Source organism: Pyrus communis, chromosome 12, assembly GCF_041283825.1.
Source record: "Pyrus communis isolate YQ-2024b chromosome 12, ASM4128382v1, whole genome shotgun sequence".
NCBI classification, from domain to species: domain Eukaryota; kingdom Viridiplantae; phylum Streptophyta; class Magnoliopsida; order Rosales; family Rosaceae; genus Pyrus; species Pyrus communis.
This window is the reverse complement of record NC_142576.1, coordinates 21,709,324-21,728,941: the sequence shown is the minus strand read 5'-3', so window position 1 is coordinate 21,728,941 and position 19,618 is coordinate 21,709,324. Positions and strand designations below refer to the sequence as shown.

General features: G+C 37.7%; 1 long non-coding RNA gene across 2 annotated transcripts; it reads left to right on the top strand.

The window, feature by feature from the left end:
• The first annotated feature begins 6,848 nt into the window (after positions 1-6,848).
• On the top strand, positions 6,849-8,456 carry LOC148692493 (uncharacterized). 2 transcript variants are annotated; one of them, XR_015954223.1, is made up of 4 exons: positions 6,849-7,171; positions 7,442-7,483; positions 7,798-8,033; positions 8,123-8,456. It is a non-coding gene; the product is annotated as an uncharacterized LOC148692493 (long non-coding RNA). The 2 variants fall into 2 exon arrangements; XR_015954222.1 differs by having other exon boundaries at positions 6,849-7,483.
• Positions 8,457-19,618: the final 11,162 nt, after the last annotated feature.

Below are 19,618 nucleotides of genomic sequence, written 5' to 3'. Positions count from 1 at the left end.
TTGATTAGATGCAATTACGATTTTGTCCGCAGAGTTAACAGGTTCGCTTTCTGTTGTAGAATCAATATCATAAGCTTGATGAACAAGTTCCTCACATTTCTAAACTTTTTCTGTTTCAACCTCATTAATGAAACATAAGTTCTTGTTTAACTCAGTAATTTCTTCTTGTTGCTTCTTTACCATTTCATCTAGAGAAATCTTCTCAGCTTTTAGAACTTGAAATTTCTCTTTTAATTTTTCCATTTTTATTGCATTAAGTTCACACTGCTTCTTGTAGGACTTTTTTTGCTGCCATTCAAGATATTTATTCTCCTTTAGCAGTCCCTTGCTCTTTTCTTGCAATTCATTCTTTTCTCTCCCCATTTTTTGTTGTTCTAGTGCAGTGTTCTTCTCCAATTTTCTCAATCACATAATTCTTGAAGTGGCATGTGTTGATAACATTATTCATTTGAAGTTGAAGTTTTGCCCTCATTTTCCAATGCTATGCATGATTTGTTTGGCTTTGCGAGAGCTCTTATTGTATTAATTCTTCCTCTGAATTTTCACATTCCCATTTTTCTTCACCCATATGTGGAGCAAGAAGCTATTCATAGAATGTTGGTTCCTTGTCTTGATTGCCGACTCATCGGGGTAAACTGGCAGTTGAGTAACAGATGCTACATTTGCTTGTTGCTCATTAGTTTGAATTGGCAGTGGAGGGACTGATTCTGGATTTGCTTCTTGTTCCTGATGGTGAATTGGGATTTAAGGAACTGATTATGCATTTGTTTTTGCTTGTTCATGATGTTGCACTAGCATCTGAAGACATTCTTGAATTGAGGTGTTTTGAGCCACTTTTTTGCAATGTCTTTTCTTCCACTTAAGGAACTGATTCTTAGATTGAGGTGAAACCTCTTTTTGAATTGCCTCTTCTTTCACTAGAGGAATTGATTATTCAATTGAGGTACTTGGATTCTCTTTTTGTACTACCTATTCTATATGAAAATTAACCACATTACTGATCACCCTATCAATTTTAGTTGCGTCCATGTTTGTGATGTTTGCATTTCTTTCTTCACTTTCAATAGTTGGATGGGCAGAATCATGTGCAACATCTTGGTCATCTTGGACTTGCTCATTTGAAATTTGGGTGCCAAATATACTCTGACTATCAACCAATGTGTCAAAGTCTTGATAGTATGCAAAATCAACTTGAAGAATTAGTTTGCAAATTTACTTATTGTATTATTAGATTCCATCCTTTCATATACCAGAATTAGTATGCATTATTACTTTTATACAAAGAATTAATATACAGCAACAATTGCATCAGGTTTATTATGTAGCATCAGTTATCGAATATAATCACAAAGCTTCAGTTTATAGCAGAATAATCATGCAACATCAGTTATAGCATAAATCAAGAATACGAATCAAATTTTATTATTCATCATTTTAGTTATACAATATTTAGCATGCATCATTGCTTTTATATTAGAATTAGTATCTAGCATCAGTTATAAAAGAATTAGCATGCATCATTTACTTATACCAAATTTAGTATGTTACATCAGTTATACCAGAATTAGGATGCAACATCATTTATACCAGAATCAACATGCAACATTAGTTACACCACAATCATTCAGTTGATGACATTTAATATTTTATGCAAACTCATCAGTTTATATTAAACATTCCAAAATATCTGAAACTGTTCTTTCATCATCATTCTCTTCTTGTTGTTGAGCATCATCTATCTCATCATTATCATTTTCATTTTGAGCATTAATTTTTGCCATCCCATATGATATGGTTCTTTCATCATCATCAGCATCTTTTTTTCAGTCACTTGATCATCTTATAGAGGTTGTGCAGGTCCCCTTACATTTTGATCTTCTTCAGGTTCTTCATGTTCAAGCACCAAATTTTTTGCTGCTTTATCTTTCTTTGCTTTTGGATCATTCTTGACTACTTGCTTTGACCCTAATACGGTTCGATCTTCTTCATGTTCTACATGTTCAAGAATTAATTTTTTTTTTCTCTTTAGCTTTCATAGCTTTTGGCTCCTTCTTGGCTACTTATTTTTCTAATTTCCTCTTTTGATGCAGGTGGAGGATTGACAAAGTCATATTCATCATCATCTTTTGATCCTTGTTCAACTGAATCCTCAATTGGTTTTTCATTGTCCATCTGTGAAAGTTTTAAGAGGTAGTTTTTTGATACTTTGTTTGAAAACAACACACAACAGGTATATGCATAATCACACATGCATAATCAGTTTTACACAAATATAAACTATATTTTAACTTTTTTTTTTATGATTATTGTTGACACTGTTTGTTTTTTATACTTTTTTTTTTTCCTAAAAAAATGCAGAATCATGTTTTACACAAAAGTACATGCAGCATCAGTTTTATCTCCAAATTTTCATTTGCTTATTTATCGATTTTTTCAGGGTAAATTATATTTTACCCCCTCAAGTTTGAGTGCAACTGTAACCTCATACAATATCTTTAAAATATTTCAATCTTATACATTACTTATTATTTTATTTCAATTTCATATAACCATTAAAAAATTTGTTAAGTTGATCGTTAAGTGATGACGTGACAAATGAATGGCCTATTTTTTTACTAACGTGGCAGTCTATCTAAATAAAAAAATTAGTTATAAAGTAAATTAAAAAAATTGTGCCCTCATCTCCTTCGTTCACCCATCTCTCATTTCTCTTCCGCTCATCCATCATTTTCCCAAATTTAATTGGGCTTTTCGTGACGGCATAGTGGGTATCTAAAGAAATCAAGACTCATCGACCCCCGCATCAGGACTCCTTGTTGGGTCTGTGTACATTGCACCAATTTCTCCAATTTCTAGTTTTCTGGCGCCACCAGAAGACCCCCTTCATCATCGGTGGACTCTATAGTCACAACCCCAACAACAACCACCCTTGCAATTATGGCTCATCAAGTACGGACACATACTCTAGAATATTTTTTTCCCATTCTACCCTCTGCCATTTTTCCCATTACCCAATTTTTCACCTCTCTTTGTTTTCCACTTTCTTTCCCTTGCTCATACCTGTTTGCTAAATGGGTTTTCTTCTCCGGGTTCGATAGTATGGACCATGCTTTCTTAACGAGCCATAAAGCGTCCTGAGAGAAAGTGAACTGGTTTTTTCCAGGTTCCAAAAGGGTCCTGAGTTTCTCGAATTGGGCCAGTATGAGTCGGGTTTGCAGAGTCGGGTCGGGCCATTTGGAGAATGAAGTACCAATCAGGTGGGATTTGGCGGATGGTGGCGAGGAGGACGTCAACAAATTTGTGGCGCTCAATCAGGTGTGGAGAAGATCGCCAAGGATGAGCCCTCCTAAAATGGGTCAATTGTATTTGATTTGATGGCCACGTACAATAATTAAGAGGGGGAGAGGTGGGTGAGGATGGGCATGCTGCGCTGTTCTCTTTAACTCCCTCCGCCTTTCAATTTCTATCACCACGAGTTCTGCTTCTGAAAAATAGATTGCTAGTTTTTTAAAATAGAGGAGCAAATGAGTGGAGAGATTGAAGAGAGAAAAGGAATGACTGGAGAGAGAAAAGCAGAGGGAAAGAGAAAATGGGTGAGACCCAATTTGTTTTAATTCAGTTTTTAAGCAATTTATTTAATATTTAATTATATTTATTGCCAAGTGATCATAGCAGGTGGGTTTAATACATGCCACGTCATCGCTTAACAGTCAAATTAACGGATTAACTAACATATGTTTGAAATTGCAATGAAATAATAATGAAAATATGAGATTGAAATATTTTAAAGATGTTGTAAGAAATTGAAACTGCACCCAAACTTGAGGGGGTTAAGTGTAATTTACCCATTTTTTCATGAAGAACTGACAAATCTCACTTGACTGCTATTGGCAAGCGTTTCTCATTTCCTTATATTGGTTTGATGATTTGGCTGTGATCACAAATCCAATATCGTAGACAAAGTAAAAGATTTTTTTATTAGAGATTGATCCCCTGAACTATTTTTTTTGGTAAATTAACTCCTGAACTATTTGAAATTAGCCAATTAACCCCTTGTTGGTAGATTTCATTCACTATTTCATTAAATTGAAGGGCAAGTTAATCTTTTCATCATTAATTCTTACTTGTCAACTATAACCGCCAATAAAATTATGACATATGGACACAAAATAATGTGTAATGACAATGAGAAATGTATGTAAACGTTCGATTTTTTTATGTTTTCTTAATATGCTATATGTTTTGCACATTATTTTGTGTCAATATGTTATAATTTTATTGGTGGTTATCATTAACAAATAAGAATTGATGAAATGACTAATTTGGGCTTGAATTTGATGGAATGATAAGTGGAATCTTACGTCAAGAGGTTAATTGGCTGATTTTAAATAGTTCAGGGGGTTAATTTACTAAAACAATAGTTCAAGGGGTCAATTTCAACTGGGTAGTAGTTCAGGGGGGTAAAACTGCATTTTACCTTTTGTAAAATAACACAAAAAGTTTTTGTTTTTTTTTTTTTTTTTAATTAGTTTTTGTTTGCTTACCATGAAAAGTACAATAACACCACTGACGGTTGGTTGTTTATCTCTTTTCTTCTTTTGTGCTCTATCAATTGATTTCATCAAGTATCTTGCTGTTTCTTTGGCCCAGTTGTACTGTTTTATGTTATCAATGGAGGTACAATTCTTGGCCAAACTTCAAGGGAGTTTGCCTGCTGAGCTCCCAAGCAAATTTGTGTTAAGCAAAAATAGAATTATAAGGCAGGCCGCATCTTCATTTTCTTCTTTTGTCCCAGTATCAAATGCAACTTGAATTGCGTGTGGAATTTCTTTTCTACTGATTCTTGCCATTTTTTAGAAGTATTTATCAACATGTCTAGTTTCTTTCAACTTTAGGATTCTTGTGTTTATTGTTGACTGAGGGGCTTCTCTACCTCGGTTTGGGATCCCAAATTTGCGTTGAACATCATCAGCATTTACTTGGCTATATCCATTTTTGAATTTGAACATTCATTTTTCAATGTCATACCATTTCACAATATATAGGACATCCCAGTTTGATTTCTTCATTTGTAATTCACCTTTTACTTTTGCTTTCACAAGTTTCCCAAAAGGTGACTTATATATGAATGCCAAGACTTTTGGTTTTTCATCAAAATTTGGCTTGAGCTCTTGTATTAATTCTGTAAAGGCCATGATATTCAGTCTTATTTGAGCATAGTTCTCGTCTATTGCCCGACGTTTTGCAACATGAGGTTTTTGAGCCGATTTCTTTCTGGTTGATGAATGCTTTTCTTTTGGCGGCATCTTCATTAAAAAAAAAACGATAATAAGTATACTTTTTAATCAAATAATATGAAGTTATATAAATGACAAACTAGATGCTAAAGACAGATGTAGTATCACTTAGCACAAGGTAGATGCATCATCACCTAGCACACAAGCTAGTTGCAGCATCACTTAGCAAACAAGGTAAATGCAACATCACTTAGCAAAAAAGGTAGATGCAGAATTGGTTATTAACGCACAAGGTAGATGCATATTCCTTTTTTTAACATAATATATTTATGTGCAAAATTAATTTACAAACAAAAAGTAGTACCATAGTTAATTTACAGACAACAGGCAGGTGCAACATCAGTTCACATAAAAAGTGTAGCATCGATACAAAATGCAGCATTAGTGACAAATTGCATCATCAAGCGAGACGGTTAATGTTTTTACTCACAAAATTTAGACGCATAATCATTTTTTTCCAGATGTTGTTGAAGAATTAGTATACATATAAACTAAAAAAAGTGAAATAGAACATCTAAAACATCGAAATTGTTTTTTCTCGAACTAGAACACTAAATTTTTTGTAAAATCAAGTGCTAAAACACTTGATAATGCATGCATGTGTTTTCTTTTTTTACAGTTTTTGAAAGTGTCTTTTGCAAAAACAAGTGCAAAAACACTTAATAATGCATCCAAAACTTGATAATGCATTCCTTTTTGTCAAAATTCAAAAGATAATAATGCAAAAGAATGATTTGGAGTAGTAGAATACCTTTGAAACACTGATCTTCTCGAAATCGAGCTGAACCTGTGTATCGCTTACTGAAAATCTGTTTTGAAAGTATCGAAATCTATGGAGATTTTAGGGTTTTTTCTGGGGAAGTTTTTTTTTGCATGAGAGAGTTTTTGAAATGATTCTTTTGTGGGCAGATGAAAGAAAGAAAAAACCATCAGTTCGCGGTATTGAATAGGGCATACAATCTGTTTTTATGATTTTTTGTCGTGTACTGGTTAACGTGGCCGTTTATTAACGGTTATAGACAAGGGGCATGGGTCGTAATTTACTCGGTCTGTTTCTTTTTGGATTGGGCTTGGTTTTGTGTTGTTTTGGGTTTTTTGTCCCTCCTTGAAATGTTTTAAAAGATGTAGAGTTGTGTGAAATATGGTATATATATATATTTTCTCTATAAGTAAGGCTTCCTCATAAAAATTGAGATTAACCTATTTACATGAAATTTAAACTTAGGAATTCGAGGCTCCACATTCTGAACTTTTTTTTCACTCGAAAATTCTAAATTTATATGTTTATGAATTCAAATAAGAAAATTTGAGCATATCTATTTATAAATTATAACTATTGTTAAAATTTCAAGTTTATTTCTCTCATCCATATATAATGCTAAAGATTAAAAATGAAGAAAAATCAATAAAAATAACTTTAAAACTTTAAATCTTAACAAAAAAAAGCTATATACTAAAACTTTATTTAATGGTTACCACAAATTCAACGCCAAATCAGCCCAATAAAACTGGCCCAGCAGTGAGTCTTCGATTTTACCCCGACTATAATACCTTCCCCCATTTCTTTAGTCCGTTATCCTTTTTATCGCTCTGCTATTTTCTCATTTTATAAGTCCGAAATGATCGTGGACGACGGCGAGGGCGCCACCCTCGTGATCCACAAGGAAGTCAAGGACGAGGAAGAGTTCGAGAAGTTCGGGACGATCCCAACCAGTCTTCCACCGATAACCAGGAGTTCCAGATGGTTCTGACCATCATGAGAGATGGCTTCGAGAAGTTCGGGACGACGATCACAACCAGTCTTCCATCCATAACCAGGAGTTCCAGATGGTTCTAACCATTATCAGAGATGGCTTGAAGATCGATTGCAAGAGGTACCAGAAGATGGACAAAATTTGGGGTTTTGCCATCAAATCTCTTATATTATTTAGAATTGAGTTTTTTGTGATCTTGGATTCATAGAATCAAATTAACCGAGATTTGTATGAATGACTGTGTTCTTATTTGAGGTTAAGAGGAGGCTGAGATGGTGCTGATTGCTGATTTCCTTAAATTAGAAGCTTTTTATTAAGTTTTTGTTGATTATTTTTTCATTTTTTTCAATTTTTCTTGCATTTTTTCTCTCTCTCTGCTGAGTGATTCAGTTGGACATAGGGACACAATAAAGGACAAAGAGCAGAACCCAGGTGCCATCTCTCTCTCTTTCTCTTTTTCTCTCTCTGCTTTGTTTCATTTTTTACTTTAATTTTATTGTTTATTGTTCATATAGTTGTCGAGGAAGTTATGCAATTATAAATTTAATGAACAATTTGTATATTCTATTAGTTATGTAACTTATTGTTTTCTTTTGTTATTACTGAATAATTTGCTTAGGGAAATTTAGTTCCTGGTGGAATTGATTGAATGAATTGATGACCTATGAAAGAAATCACAATTTTTGCAAAATTAACTACATTCTAATTTATGTGAACATAATAATTGTGGTTGTTAACTTGAGCAGCAGGGCTTGCTCAATTCATAATTGAGGGTCAGCAAGATGATGGGGCGGAGCCCGCTAAGGAAAGTTCTACACCGTCGATGTTTGTGAATTCGAACCAATGAGGGAGGAACAAGTGCACAATGCTGTGAAATTCCCCTCACACCCGAAAGTTAGGGGCTCTCTCTTGTTGTTTAAAGACGGTCTTTTCTCGAAAAGAAGGGTCTCATAAAAGAAGAGAAGTGTTTCGGTGTGTGCCTGTAAGTGAATTGATTATTGGTGTTCAAGCTAATTGTTAATTTAATTCTCAACGGTTTCGTGTTTGACATTGTTTGTTTGTAAATTGCAGGACCCAACTGGTATTTTGGATTTGAAGTGAGTTTTTGTTTCTTTTTTTTGCATCGTGTGGAGTTTCATGTTCAGGTGCACACTTGTGTATATCATTGAGCCATTTAGGCAATTCATTTGGTTTAAGAGAGAAATCGATCACTTGGAGTCGAATTGTGAAAACCCATTTTGTACATTTTTGTAGAACATGTTTTAGTCTGACCTTGATTCAGGTAGCGGGTTGACTGAAGAGTCATCAACCATTCATGTGGGTATGAAATTTTGATTAGGTTGAAGATCTTGTACACCCTATCATATTAATAGGGAACACAATATCGGTAGACATTGAAAGTTAACCATTTTTTTTTAATTGTAAGTTCTTTGCCCTTGTTCATATTTCATCCTGAATATGCAGACTCTTATATCTTCCTTTTTCCTATATAGCATGTGTATTGAAGCATTGATGAGCTTGTTCTTATATCGTCGGGTGTTTGAAAGGTTCACTAAACCATTGTGTGTTCTACTTGAAAATTACGATGGCGCAAATTTGTTATTGGTGGAAAATTTAGGAGGAATTTATGTCTAGTTCCTGAAGTTTTCTTGTAGTTACATCAAATGATTTATGAGCCTGTGAGCGGCCCCTAGTTTAGTTTGCAAAGGTGAATCAAGAAATAGACAATGAAATCCCTTGTCCATTTTTTAATTCTAAACATGGGTACTAGTACAAACCCACCATGTAGTAACCTACGAAAAAGTATTTTCTCTTCATCCACATAAAATAAATATCGAAATTATTCTAACTCTGAACTTTCCTATGCTTGTGGATACATATATGCACATAATGGATCTCTAATCTAATAAGAAATCATATCAAATAAGAGGGCATTGACCACGCGAAGGCCACGACTGCCTACGACAAGAAGATCTACATGTATCGTACAAATTCTTCTCTTACCACATACATAATGCAACTTTGAGCTGAACGGTTTGGAAAAAACTATGAACAATGGCCATCATCACCTTAACAAAACACTATGGTATCGTTTGACAGCTCGGACTATACTGACTATTTTTGTCAGATAGGATAAATAGTCATCGAATAATACTAACTAAATTAGTCGGGCGTTTGGTGAAGTACTGGACTAATGACTGTATTATTTATACTCTGTATGGTACTATTGCCCCTAAAAATTACAAAGCCTACGTAGCGCGCATGCTGAGTAACTAATAAGCTAACTACGTCCTTCGGTTGAATGCGGGGTGTGCCAACTCATCGGCTGAGCTCGGCTGACGAGTAAAATTTGTTGATGTTGCGTTGAGCGCATTGCTGACTTCTTGATCTTGCGATTGCGGCCGAGGAAGGAACAAATCTCGGCCTTTGGATTCTCGAGCCTAAAGATAAGACTGCTAGTTCTGCGAAGTTCAATATCAAATTCGGCTCTCAAGGTGCCGAATGTAATAACTTGGTAACACCTCACTTCTGCCAATAAGGATTCGAAAATCCTTCTCGACCGAGACTTGGATAGGTAACCAGTCGGCCTCGACGCAGTGCTGTTTATCCAAACTAAAGGTGCTTCGGGAACTGCTGATTCTACGGCAACAATACTGTTTATCCAAACTGAAAATGTTCGTCGGTTGCCTTCACAGTGCTATTTATCCAACCTGAAGATGTGTCGGCGGAAAAAGAAAATAAAAAATCTCAAGATGTTTGAGAGGTTTTGCGTAGAGCAATTGTGTGTTGAATTGGAGGTCCTTTTACGTTGCATGCCGCTTGGTATTTATAGAGATATGCATGCCCAAGTCGCGAAAACCAATTCCATTCACACTGTGACTCTGAGTCTTCATTGGTTGCTAACCCTACGTCTTATCAATCAAGACTTGCCGTCATCTGCAACCCAATGCAATCTTGTTTTGACTAGATTATCGGCATAATTCTAAGAATATCCAGCAATACTTTTTATTCCACCATCATAACCCTTATCCATGCATAATAAACTTCTGACAAATACCACATGCATGCATGATAACCATGCATCCAACAACTCTAATCAAACCTTCAGCCGTAACCATGCATGGCTGGCCAAATCCAAGCACACATAGATGACCAACTCCAATCTGGCATCCTCATCTTGCACTAATATCTATGCCAATTCGTATCCATCTACCAACACTGCAGTAATGTATTAGGACTCTTTATAAAATACTCTGATGCTTTAATCCTCCGCACGTCTAAATTCCAAGAACCCCAAATCAACTTGAACTGTACCGCTTGCTTAGAAATATAATTTGCATCATATCTATCCCATTTAAGAATATACCAAGATAATTCATTTTAAAGAAAATAATTATTATGATAAAAACCATAATATTATTCGTTAACAAAATTATCTTCACTTTTCCATCCGACGATCGGAAGTTATGCTCACTCAACGGTCTTGATTGCTCGGATCGATGGTGTAATTTTCAGCCCAAACATTGCCCCCCAATTTCCTTGAACTTCGGCTTGTAAGCCGAATGGTTAAGGAAATTTATCAATTGAACTAATGTCGACAACAAATGGCTTTGTGAAAACCAAGGCCATAAAAATTTAAATATTGGCCCAACTCTTTTCCACGGAATGGCCTCTCATAATCTCTTTTTAGTGATAGGCTACTCTGACACACCTAAAGGAAATTAAGCCTTAGAAATTTCTGATCTTCAAAAATAGGTAATTTCCATACCTCCAACCTTATTGTGGGGTCCCAACCTGGCTTTCATCAATGGCCATGTCGAGTACACCACTTGTCCCTTCCATGCACATGTATACATGCATGCATTCTATTTAATGTAGAAAATGAGGGAGCTGCCGAGGTCGAGAAAAATTGGGTCGAGGTTGGGCAACAAACCATTCTGGGCAGCTTCTTGGCAGCTCGGCTTATCACCAATTAAAGTCGAATGATTAAGGAAATTAAGTCTCTCCAACCACCCAGGAGTACTTCGATCGTCATTCGGCTACCATTATCTCTATACACGGCTCGACAGAGACTTCTCTACCATAAACCTTATTATTTATAGTATCTGTTTATCAGGCCGAGAACCAACAAAATAAACTGCTTTGAAGTGTCTCCACAGATAGTCGAAGTCACATCAATAACTTGCCGAATACATCAGCCAAATATACTAGCCGAATATACCAGTTGAAGAGCTGCCATTGAAATTTTTTATTTTACCAATTGATTACTCGGCGCTCGACGGTGTAATTTTGGTCGTGCGCCATGCATTGTCCACCGAATGTACCGAAGCATCATGCCGAGTAGGCCACCATGTCAAATCAAAAATCAATTCTTAATGGGGCATAACATCTCCACCGAGCATGCAAATAAAATCTGGTCACTGAGTACAAACAGAACTCGGCAAAAACAAACTGCCAGTAAGCCATTCCAGAATTTTCCATAGCTCACTAGCTCACAATCAGTCGCTAGCAATAAAATCAACCTTTTCAATTTAATCCTTGCTTTGTGCGCCAGCAAAATGAAACCAACTTATCAGTGAAGAGCATCATCGAAAAACCATTCTTTTTCGGTACACAACTCGGTAGACTAACCACCAAGCCAGTCTGAAAATACCATAAATGTTCTTGACTCTGAAAAACACTCTTCATTCATAAGTTCATCTCGGTCGAATCAATAATCATCGAAAAATAGCACCCCACGACCGTAACAATATTCTTTGACCGAGTCACCATTATCTATATATATATACATATATATATTATTTCTCGACCGAGAAACTTTGAGAAAACAGGGTCGAGAATAATTTGATTCTCGGTAGCTCAGCCTACCATCAATTCTCGCCCATTGCTTCGATGAATACTGCTTTTTGCCTGTCCTTACTTTTCTACAGCAGACATATATACAGCAAATATTCTCTCTCGGCAAGGTGCAAATAAATATATTACCACTAATAAATACTGTGAGATGCCATATAATCTTCATCACGGTGGATATTACCACCAATAAATATATTACCACCAACAAATCTCGGCCTTTGGATTCTCGAGCCTGAAGACAAGGCTGCTAGTTCTGCGAAGTTCAATATCAAATTCGGCTCTCAGGGTGCCGAATGTAGTAACCTGGTAACACCTTACTTGCCGAAAAGGCTAATGAGATGACCTCTGCCAATAAGGATTCGAAAATCCTTCTTGACCGAGACTTGGATAGGTAACCAGTCGACCTCGATGCAGTGCTGTTTATCCAAACTGAAGGTGCTTCGGGAACGGCTGATTCTACGGCAACAATGCTGTTTATCCAAACTGAAGATGTTCATCGGTTGCCTTCACAGTGCTGTTTATCCAAACTGAAGATGTGTCGGCGGAAAAAGAAAATAAAAAATCTCAAGATGTTTGAGAGCTTTTGCGCAGGGCAATTGTGTGTTGAATTGGAGGTCCTTTTACGTTACCTACCGCTTAGTATTTATAGAGATATGCATGCCCAAGTCGCAAAAACCAATTCCATTCACACTATGACTCTGAGTCTTCATTGGTTGCTAACCCTACGTCTTATCAATCAAGACTTGCCGTCATCTGCAACCCAATACAATCTTGTTTTGACTAGATTATCAGCATAATTCTAAGAATATCCAGCAATACTTTTTATTCCACCATCATAACCCTTATCCATGCATAATAAACTTCTGCCAAATACCACATGCATGCATGATAACCATGCATCCAACAACTCTAATCAAACCTTCAGCCTTAACCATGCATGGCTGGCCAAATCTAAGCACACGTGGATGACTAACTCCAATCTGGCATCCTCATCTTGCACTAATATCTATGCCAATCCGTATCCATTTACCAACACTGCAGTAACGTATTAGGACTCTTGATAAAATACTATGATGCTCTCATCCTCCGCACATCTAAATTCCAAGAACCCCAAATCAACTTGAACTGTACCGCTTGCTTAGAAATATAATTTGCATCTTATCTATCCCATTTAAGAATATACCAAGATAATTCATTTTAAAGAAAATAATTATTATGATAAAAACCATAATATTATTCTTTAACAAAATTATCTTCACTTTTCCATCCGACGATCGAGAGTTATGCTCACTCAATGGTCTTGATTGCTCGGACCGATGGTGTAAATGTCGGCCCAAACAGGTACTGAACCAGATAAGAAAAGGGAAGTTACATCGTTGATATAATCTCAATCAGTTTAGTGTAAGTTACATCATTGATAGAAGGCAAGTCATTAGTTGCCAACACAACCTGCATAATAAGAGGCAATCATGTGAAAATGCTCAGCAAGGCAACTCATTCACAAAGCATTCATAATAAATTTCATGCCTTTAGTTATTTGGCATGAAGAAACAAGTTCGGAAAATACATGCTAAAGAACCAGATGCATTGAACATAAGAACAAGATTTGACAGTACTTGTGTCCCACGCCGGAGTAATTCTCTTCCAAATAGTAAGATACCCAAAATAATACCAAAAATATTTAGACTTACAGAAATATTTACTATAACTCATCAAATCCCACCCTCCATACGAACCTACTCATCGATTCACCAACCAAAATTAAAATCCCAGATTGAATATTTTCAATGGTAATAAACCAACAGGCTCCTCATCGGAGCCCAGATCCGAATTGCTATCCCTATCCTTGTCGAAGCCCGGCTCCCTTCCTCGTCAGAACCCAGATTGGAAGAATTCGAATCATCGTCTTCGTCCTTCAACCCATGGAAGGTTTTGTCGTCACTTGTCAGAGATCGAAGGCGAACGGAGGAGGTGGGAGGTGTGTGTGCGTGTTTAAGGAGGAGGGAGGAACAGAGAGAGAAAAGAAGAAGAAGGCGAAGATGAACTTGGGATCCAGACAAGAGAGTGCAGGCGATGTGAGAGAGTGGAAGGAGAGTGCTGCGATAGAAGGAGAGGGACGAAGAAGTGATAGAGAGGGACGGAGTAAGCGAGGAGAGCCATTCTACCCAACTAATTATCCGAAGGTTTTGGTTGGGATAAAAAAGCGGGCGGAAGGTGTATAAAATAAGTGGGCCCGGATTAAATAATTCGGTGTTTATTTAATACAAAGCTCACCAAACATCCGTTTCGTACTATTAATATTATCCGATGGCCTTATATAGCGTGCCAAACGAGGCCTATAGGCGATCTAGAATAACAGTTTGACAACATAAACATTTAAGTTCTTGAATAAGAATCTTAGTTCTTAAAAGATGATTTTCAGTGGTAAATTTATACAATAATTAGCGGTTTTGCTTAAAGATGGATTTTTAGGAAGAACTTATCACAGAGCTAGTGGTTTATATTCTGACAGCATAGATGACCCAGAGTGAGTACGCAATTATTTCTCTCAACTATTAAATGAGTTAATTACCATCTTATCCTTGCATATCTCCAGAGCGCGAGAGAGAACAGAGGCTGCACCTTCTTCCTGTGCTTTGCGCTCAGACTCCAACAAAGACGGCGTTGCATAAAGCGCCGCTCCACCGGGTCCGGCAGGGAGGGCGTAGTGCGGCAGCATGACATGAACCAGCGTCGTCATGCTCACGTTCTCCTGGCTAACCGCTTCCACCATTATTAGTCATGAACATGAACAAGGAGAAAGTCCAAACGACAAGGTTGTTAGTGACTTTCAATAGAGTTTGATAGAAAACAACCCTATAGCTAGGATTCCTCGTTTCACAAATATTGTAATTAATTGCAAATTAATGTGTTTTTTAAGCTCTCTTACTTTTTTTTTAACAAAAAATATTATCTAGATTAAGGTGATAGGAAAGTAGGTTAAGCCTCACAATGTAAAACTATTATCTAGTTTAATGTGTTCACAATGTGCTAGCAATAATGTGATTCAAATTTGCTAGCAATAATGTGTTCACAATGTGCTAGCAATAATGTGATTTAGATTAATGTCCTAGCACAAATGTGATCTAGATTAATGTATAACAAAAAATATTATCTAGATTAATGTGTTCACAATGTGCTACCAATAATGTGATTCAAATTTGCTTTTACGAGAATCGAACCTATCTCACCTACCACTGAAGAAAATAACCTATGGACGGGATAACTTATGACTTTTTTTTTTTTTTTTTTTATATAAATTAAAATCCTTTCTTTCACTTCTATAACTTTGCAATTCGTTCTCGCACGCCGTTCTCTTTGCAGTCTGTCATCGAACCGCCGTATATGCTCGTACCAAACTAGCAATACTGTCAGAGACTCAGAGCCTAGTTTTATATTGGACTCTAGAGTATTCAGTACTTGTATTTCTGATAGTATTGTCCCGCCAAAATCTTGTAAATCAGGTATGCTTTACTTCTTGGATATCTGATTAAGTTTTCTTTTCAATATGTTTAGCCACAATATCCCCGAAGAAATCTTGTTTGATATTCTTGCAAGATTGCCGGTGAAATCTCTTTTGCGGTTTATATGTGGTCGTATATCTTGGAAACGTTTAGTTAGCAGCCCTAGTTTCAAAGATGCTCATCTCGAAAAGAACATCGTGCAGAGTTCTTGTGATTATCTCCTTATCCAAACAGATGACAAGAAAAATTGTTTGTCACTGTTTGATGCCGAAACATTGTCCAAGTGTTTGGATATAGAGCTTCCTGCGGACAAATTAGGTTTCAGATTCTTTGTTCATGGTTCGTGCAATGAATTGGTTTGTATCTCTGATTATAATTTCTTGAGTTTGAATAATCCTATATACCTATGGAATCCATCGATCAGAAAACTCAAGACGCTTCCTAATGGCTTCATTCAGCACACAAGCCATTTTGTTAATCTCGGTTTCGGGTTTCATAGTGGGGAAAACGACTATAAGGTTATGAGGCTTGTTAGGGTTTCACTTCCGCGCGAGAATGTCGTCCTTGAAGTTGAGGTTTACAGTCTTAGATCAGATGCTTGGAGAAGAATAACTGTGATGCCTTCTTTTTCAGATACTGTCGTTTTGTGGCAATCTAGATGTAACTTCGTTGATGGAGCTGTGTATTGGATTATAACAGAGCTTTCTTATATTTCCGTCCTTGCTTTCGATATGAGGAGTGAGGTTGCTCAAAAGATTGTGCTACTACCCGAATTTATAGGTCAAGTTTGTATTGGAGTGTTTGACAAATCACTCTCTTTGTTCCATACAAGACTGTTGAGAATCAATGTCAATTGTAGGTGAAGTAGGTGGATGTTGTAGGTGAAGTAAGTGTGTGAGGTTGGTGAAGTAAGTGGAGGTTGTAGGTGAAGTAGGTGGATGTTGTAGGTGAAGTAAGTGTGTGGTGTAGCTTTCATTTGGTTTGCTATAAATACCCAAGTCCTCAAGCATTGTATATCATCCAAGGAGAAACAAAGCCTAGAGCTAAATAAGAAAAGCTTTGCTAATTAGTTTGTTTTGTGAGCTTTCTTTAAGAGTGTGCTCTATTTTTCTTCTTCTTGGGATCATTAGAGTTATCTTGGATACTCTTCTTATTCAACAATTGGTATCAGAGCCAAGTCGGTCAGGGATCGTTCTTGGTAGAGCATTGGTTATAAAGTCTCTTGAATTTCCGAGTATGCTCTGTGGTTGCAGTTTTGACTGATCTTCCACATCAGAAAAGATTTCTTGAGATTATTGCTGGGGTTATCACAAACCTTGAGAGGGAGCTTCTTTGTGTCGAGAGTAGTGTATTACTCTGCACGGTAGTCACTCAAGCTTGTTCGGTGTAGTCAAAGTCTTGCCGATACGATGGGTGATCTTCAAGTTGTTGGAGGAATCAAGAAGCTCAACAACCAAAACTATAACACGTGGGCAACGTGTATAGAGTCTTACCTTCAAGGTCAAGACTTGTGGGAGGTTGTCGGTGGTAGTGAAGTTACACAACCGGCAGCGGAAGATGCTAACGGCATCTTGCGGAAGTGGAAAATTAAAGCAGGCAAATCAATGTTTGCCTTAAAGACCACAATAGAAGAAGAAATGTTGGAGCACATTCAGGATGCTAAAACGCCAAAGGAAGCATGGGACACTTTTGTTACACTTTTTTCGAAGAGGAATGATACAAAATTGCAACTTCTCGAGAATGAGCTGCTATCGATGGTACAACGCGACATGACGATTGCCCAGTACTTTCACAAGGTGAAGTCGATATGCCGCGAAATTTCAGAATTAGATCCAACAACTCTTATTGGGGAAACCAGGATGAAGAGAATAATTATCCATGGTTTGAGATCCGAATATCGAGGGTTCATTGCCGCTATACAAGGATGGCCGACACAACCATCGCTTGTTGAGTTTGAAAATTTGCTTGCAAGTCAAGAAGCTATGGCAAAGCAAATGGGAGGGGTCTCGTTAAAAGGTGAGGAGGAAGCGCTCTACACCAAAAGTAAAGGCAGCTTTAAGCAGCGTGCTGGTGGTGGATCTAAAAGAAATGGTGACAAGGAAAAAGGTCATCAAGGAGGAGGGAGTTCTCGGCCAGGGGGAGCTCCGAAGTATCACGGCAACCGTGGTCAGTCCGAGAATAATAAAAGATTTGAGGGCAAGTGTTACAATTGTGGAAAGAATGGCCACATGGCGAAGGATTGCTGGTTCAAAAGGCCTGCAGAAAGTAACGTCGCCAACTCAGAGAAGAAAATTGAAGATGATTGGGATGTCGTTGCATCTCTAGCCCTGGAGGAAGAATGGGATGCAGAAGCATCATCTTGTTGGTGCTCAGAAAATGAGGCGTTGCCCGACCCAAAAGATTTAGAAGATACATTGCAAGGGAAACTGGGAGACCGAGCTGCCCAAATCCAATCAAGTCCAGATGAGCCTGAAGATTTGCTTGTTGGAGACGATGTCGAGCAAGAAGTACCTAAGAGTCCTTGGCAAACAGGTGTGTACCAACAACCACAAGAAGTTAGATCTAGTGAAGTGGAAGTATCAACTCCACAAGCACAACTAAGAAGGTCAACAAGAGTACGAAAGCCAAATCCTAAATATGCCAATGCTGCCATAACTGATGGAGCACCAAAAGAACCTGAGGTGTTTGAAGAAGCATCACAGAGTTCTAAATGGATAAGAGCTATGGAAGAAGAAATCACTGCGCTTAAGCAAAATCAGACTTGGGATTTGGTGCCAAAGCCAAGGGATATGAAACCCATATCCTGCAAATGGGTGTACAAGATAAAGCGTCGTCCTGATGGTTCAGTTGAAAGGTACAAGGCTCGGTTGGTGGCTCGAGGCTTCTCTCAGCAATACAGACTAGACTATGATGAAACGTTTAGTCCAGTAGCAAAGCTTACAACCGTACGAGTCCTACTTGCACTTGCAGCTAACAAAAATTGGAATCTATACCAAATGGATGTGAAGAATGCTTTCTTGCATGGAGAGTTAGATCGGGAGATCTACATGATGCAGCCAATGGGCTTTGAAAGTAAAGTTCATCCCGAGTACGTGTGCAAGTTGAGGAAAGCACTCTACGGTCTAAAACAAGCACCAAGGGCGTGGTATGGTAAGATTGCTGAATTTCGAACACAAAGTGGTTATTTAGTAACACCTGCAGATTCCAGCTTGTTTGTCAAAGCCAATGAAGGAAAGCTAGCTATTGTGCTAGTGTATGTGGATGACTTAATCATAACCGGTGATGAAGAGTTCAGAGAGTCAGCCGAAGGAGAAGTGGGAAAGAAGATCCGTTGCCTGCGCACAGATAACGGGGGAGAATATAGCTCAAGTGAGTTCTCTCAATACCTAAGGGAATGTCGAATACGTCATCAGTACACTTGTGCCAACACACCACAACAAAATGGTGTAGCTGAGAGAAAGAACCGACATCTTGCAGAAGTCTGTCGAAGTATGCTACATGCAAAGAACGTACCAGGAAGGTTTTGGGCTGAAGCAATGAGGACTGCAGCCTTAGTGATCAACAGACTTCCTCAACCAAGGTTAGGATTTGTTTCACCCCTTGAGAAACTGTGGAACATGAAACCTACAGTTAGCTACTTTCGAGTATTTGGTTGTGTATGTTATGTATTTGTTCCTGATCATGTACGGAGCAAGTTTGACAAGAAAGCTGTTAGATGTATCTTTGTGGGATACGACAGCCAGAGAAAGGGATGGAAATGTTGTGATCCAACAAGTGGAAGGTGCTACACTTCACGAAATGTGGTGTTTGATGAAGCGTCTTCTTGGTGGTCATCAGAGAAAGAGGTGCTACCAGACTCTAGAGAATTTGGAGAAAAGCTGCAACAGAAGATGGGGGAGCATACTATCCAACCCCCATTCAAAGATAAATTCCATGCCGTGGGTTCCAATTGAGCCTAAGAAGGCTTCGTCCGGCTGCAAGACGTAAAAGAAAGCGCTACTTGGGAGGCAACCCAATGCACTGAATAAAACAAAGCTTGTTCATTAATTTTCGAGAAATTACAAATGTATCTAACAAAGAAAGAGAAAGGTGGAGCCTTCACAAGGGTTGTGTACGTGAGGCCCCACTACGTGGCAACATTCTCGGAGCAGGAGGCATCGGAGCAGAAGGCATCGGAGCAAGAGGCATAGGAGCGGGAGGCACCGAA